Source organism: Pongo abelii, chromosome 2 (assembly GCF_028885655.2).
Source record: "Pongo abelii isolate AG06213 chromosome 2, NHGRI_mPonAbe1-v2.0_pri, whole genome shotgun sequence".
NCBI classification, from domain to species: domain Eukaryota; kingdom Metazoa; phylum Chordata; class Mammalia; order Primates; family Hominidae; genus Pongo; species Pongo abelii.
Window position 1 is genome coordinate 117,129,581 of NC_085928.1, and position 5,311 is coordinate 117,134,891.

Genomic DNA, 5,311 nt, shown 5'->3' on the forward strand with positions numbered 1-5,311 from the left:
ACATAAAGAGACCCTATTTCTACAAAAAAAATTTAAAATGTAACTGGGTGTGGCGGTATGCACCTGTAGTCTTCACTACTCAGGAGACTAAGGCAGGAGGATCGCTTGAGCCCAGGAGTTCAAGGTTGCAGTAAGCTGTGATTGTATCATGCCACTGCAGTCCAGCCAGGGTGACAGAGCTAAAGTCTGTCTCAAAAAAAAAAAAAAAAAAAAAAAAAAAATTGGTCATGAGGATGGGGTCCTAATCCAATATGAAAGAAAAGGCCACCAGACACATGGAAGTGGCCATGAGCAAGTCAGAAAAAGAGGCCTCAGGAGAAAGCAAGACTGCCTAAAACCTGATTGCAGACTTCCAGCCTCCAGAACTGTGAGAAAATAAGTTTCTGTTGTTCATCCAGTCGTGGTTTTTTTGTTATGGCAACTTGAGCTGACTGATAAAACATTCAAGTGGAGATGTGAAGTCAGCAGTTACATAGACACGGCTGGAGTTTGGTGGTGAACTCTGAGCTGGAGATGTATAGCTGGGAGTTGTCAGCCCTTCAGTGGTCTCTGAAGCCATGAGACTGAATGAGTTTGTCTAGGGAGTGAGTATGGGGAGAGGCTTCAGCAGTGATCCTCAGGGCACTTTACAGAGGTTGGGGAATGAGTGTTGGCAGCAAAGGAGACTGCGAAAGAAGCGGCCAGTGGGGAGAGGTGAGAAAGAACACCCAGAAGCCAAGAGGAGGGAGTGGCAAACTGTCACATGCTGATGAGAGTTTGAGCAAGATGAACACTGAGAACCAATCAGTGGATTGGCAAGATGGAGGTCACTGGTGACCTGGAAAAGAGTCATCTTAGTGTAATCGTGGGGTGAACCCCTGACTTAAGTGGTTCAGAAAGAAAGGTGGCAAGAGTCTGGAGACAGAGAGTGCAGGCAACTCTTTCAAGAAAGGTCTAATACAGAGTAAATAAATGGAGCATGTGTTGAAAGGGATGTGGGGACAAGGCAGAAATGTGTTATTGTTCATTTTGTTTTGTGTTTGACTGGGAGCAATTACAGAATGTTTATAGGTGAGAGAATGCAGACTCCGTAGAAAAGTGAGGTGTTGGCTTCAGATAAACAGCATTGGATTCAACTACAGAAACAGGAGGGATGGTAGAGTTTATGGGACCAGTGAAAATAAGTTTGAAGGCTGGGCACGGTGGCTCACGCCTGTAATCCCAGCACTTTGGGAGGCCAAGGTAGGCGGATCACAAGGTCAGGCGATCAAGACCATCCTGGCCAACATGGTGAAACCCTGTCTCTACTAAAATACAAAAAATTAGTCAGGTGTGGTGGCATATGCCTATAGTCCCAGCTACTTGGGAGGCTGAGGCAGGAGAATGGCATGAACCCGGGAGGCGGAGCTTGCAGTGAGCCGAGATGGTACCACTGCACTCCAGCCTGGTGACAGAGCAAGACCCCATCTCAAAAAAAAAAAGAAAAGAAGTTTGAAGAAGTGGTGGGGAAATAGCCCTCCTCTACTCCAATTGCTTCTATCTTCTCAGTGCAGTAGGAAGCTTGGACTTCAGAGGAGTGAGAAATGAGGAGGAGGTGCTGGAGGTGTGAGGAAAGACATGCATCATGTATGCGCTGTGAGACTGCAGGGACAAGGGAACATGGAAAGTTTCAGGGCCACATGTAGGGCCCCATTTGAAGTCAGTGGTTGTGAATCTCAAGTGGGCAAGTGAGCACAATCCAGCAGATTCTCCAGCCTCCTCCAGCTGCCAGGCAAGGAGTGAGTGGAGGTTGGATGGAACCAGGGTAAGGGTTTTGCCAGATGAGTTCGATGGTGGGAGACAGGCATGGCAGCTAAAGATGTGTGACAGTAATGCTGGGCTATGGAATCTAGGATGGCCAAGGAGAAGTGTGAGGAAACAAGCAATAGGGACGTGGCTGGTGGAAGGACAGGAGTAGGAACAATATATCTTAAATTTGTCCTTCAGTGTTGAAAAATGTTGAGTCATGCCAAAAGAGGGAAGTAGTTGGTTGGAGAACAGGACGCACAAAAATTACAGACATACCTTGGAGACATTGCTGGTTCTATTCCAGACCACTCCAATGAGGTGAATATCACAATAAAGTGAGTCACACAGATGTTTTCATTTCCCAGTGTATATAAAAGTTGTGTTCACATTTTACTATAGACTATTAAGTATGCAGTAGCACTATGTCTAAAAACAACAATGTGCAAACATTAATGTAAAAATACTTTATTGCTAAGAAACACTAACAATCATCTGTGCCTTCAGCTAGTCATAGTGTTTTTGCTGGTGAAGGGTCTTGCCTTGATGTTGATGGCTGCTGACTGATCACGGTGGTGGTTGTGAAGGCTGGGGTGGCTGTGGCAATTTCTTAAAATAAGACACCAGTGAAGTTTGCCACATCGATTGACTCTTCCTTTCACAAAAGATTTCTCAGTAGCATGTAATGTTCCTTGACAGCCTTTTACTCACCATAGAACTTCTTTCAAAATTGGAGTCAATCTTCTCCAACCCTGCTGCTGCTTTCCCAACTAAGTTTGTGTAACATTCTAAACTGTTGTTATTTCAACAATGTTCACAGCATCTTCACCAGAAAGAAATTCCAGCTCAAGAAACCACTTCTTTGTTCATCCATAAGAAGCAACTCTTCATCTATTTAAAAGTTGTCACGAGATTGCAGCAATCCAGTCACATCTGTAGGCTCCACTTCTAATTCTAGTTTTCTTGCTATTTCTACTACATCTGCAGCTACTTCCTCCACTGAAGTCTTGAACCTTTCCAAGTCATTCATGAGGGCTAGAATCAACTTCTTCCAAACTCCTATTAATGTTGATCTTTTGACCTCTTCCCATGAACCACAAACGTTCTTAATGGCATCTAGAATGGTGAATACTTTCCAAAAGGTTTTCAATTTACTTTGCCCAGATCATTCAGGGGAATTACTATCTACGGCCACTATAGCCTTATGAAATATATTCCTTAACTATTGAGACTTGAAAGTCAAAATTACTCCTTGATCCATGGGCTGCAAAATGGATGTTGTGTTAGCAGGCATAAAACAACTTAATCACTTTGTACATCTCTATCAGAGCTCTTGAGTGACCAGGTACATTGTCAGTATTTGAAAGGAATCCTTTTTTCTCTGAGCAATAGGTCTCAACAATGGGTTTCACATATTCAGTAAACCATGCTGTAAACAGATGTGCTGTCATCCAGGCCTTGTTTCATTTCTAGAGCACGGAATAGAGTTAGCATAATTCTGAAGGGCCCTAGGATTTTTGGAATGGTAAATGAGCATTGGCTTCAACTGAGAGTCACAGGCTTCACTAGCCCCTAATGAGAGAGTCGGCCTGCGTTTTAAAGCTTTGAAACCCTGCGTTGACTTCTCCTCTTTAGCTATGAAAGTCCTAGATGACATCTTCTTCAAATAGAAGGCTGTTTCATCTACATTTAACAACCCCTTCAAAAAGTGGGTGAAGGATAGGAACAGACACTTCTCAAAAGAAGACATTTATGCAGCCAACAGACACATGAAAAAATGCTCATCATCACTGGCCATCAGAGAAATGCAAATCAAAACCACAATGAGATACCATCTCACACCAGTTAGAATGGTGAGTATTAAAAAGTCAGGAAACAACAGGTGCTGGAGAAGATGTGGAGAAACAGGAACACTTTTACACTGTTGGTGGGATTGTAAACTAGTTCAACCATTGTGGAAGATAGTGTGGCGACTCCTCAAGGACCTAGAACTAGAAATACCATTTGACCCAGCCATCCCATTACTGGGTATATACCCAAAGGATTATAAATCATGCTGCTATAAAGACACATGCACACGTATGTTTATTGCAGCACTATTCACAATAGCAAAGACTTGGAACCAACCCAAATGTCCATCAATGATAGACTGGATTAAGAAAATGTGGCACATATACACCATGGAATACTATGCAGCCATAAAAAAGGATGAGTTCTTGTCCTTTGCAGGGACATGGATGAAGCTGGAAACCATCATTCTCAGCAAACTGTCACAGGGACAAAAAACCAAACACCGCATGTTCTCACTCATAGGTGGGAATTGAACAACAAGAACACTTGGCCACAGGAAGGGGAACAGCACACACCAGGGCCTGTTATGGGGTGGGGGGAGGAGGGAGGGATAGCATTAGGAGATATACCTAATGTAAATTACGAGTTAATGAGTGAAGCACACCAACATGGCACATGTATACATATGTAACAAACCTGCACGTTGTGCACATGTACCCTAAAACTTAAAGTATAATAATAAAGAAAATCTGTTTAGTGCAGCCACCTTCATCAATGATCTTAGCTAACTTTTCTGGATAACTTGCTACAGCTCCTACATCAGCACTTGCTGCTTCACCTTGCACTTTAATGTTATAGAGATGGCTTTTGTCCTTAAACCTCATGAACCAACCTGTGCTAGCTTCCAACTTTTCTCCTGCAGCTTCCTTACCCCTCTCAGCCTTCACAGAATTGAAGCAAGTTAGGGCCTTGCTCTGGATTAGGCTTTGGTTTAAGGGAATGTTGTGGCTGGTTTGATCTTTCATCCAGACCACTAAAACTTCCTCCATTTCAGCAATAAGGCTGTTTCACTTTCTTATCATTCATATGTTCACTGGAGTAGCACTTTTAATTTCCTTCAAGAACTTCTCCTTCAAGAACTTTTCATGCATTTACACCTTGTCTAATTATTTGGCACAAGAGGCCTAGCTTTCAGCCTATCTCAGTTTTTTTACATGCCCTCCTCACTAAGCTTAATCATTTCTAACTTTTGATTCAAAGTGAGAGGGATGCAACTCTTCCTTTCACTTACAGGCCACTGTGGGGTTATAAATTGGCCTAATTTCAACATTGCTTGCATCTCAAAGTATAGGGAGGGCTGAGGAGAGGGAGAGAGACTGGGGAACCACAGGTCGGTGGAGCTGTTAGCACACACACAACATTTATCAATTCAGTTTGCTTTCTTATATGGGTGCAGTTTGTGGCAGCCTAAAATAATTACAATAGTAACATCAAAAATCACTGATTACAGATGATGATAACAGATATAATAATAATAATAATAATAATAATAATGAAAAGTTTGAAATATTGTGAGAAATACCAAAATGTGACAGAGCACATGATGTTGGAAATACGACACCAATAGACTTGCTCAATGCAAGGTTGCCACAAACCTTCAATTTGTAAAAAAAACACAGTATCTGCAAAATGCAATAAAGCAAAATGCAATAAACCAAGATGTGTCTGTACATTGTGGAGGGATGCAGATGCCAAG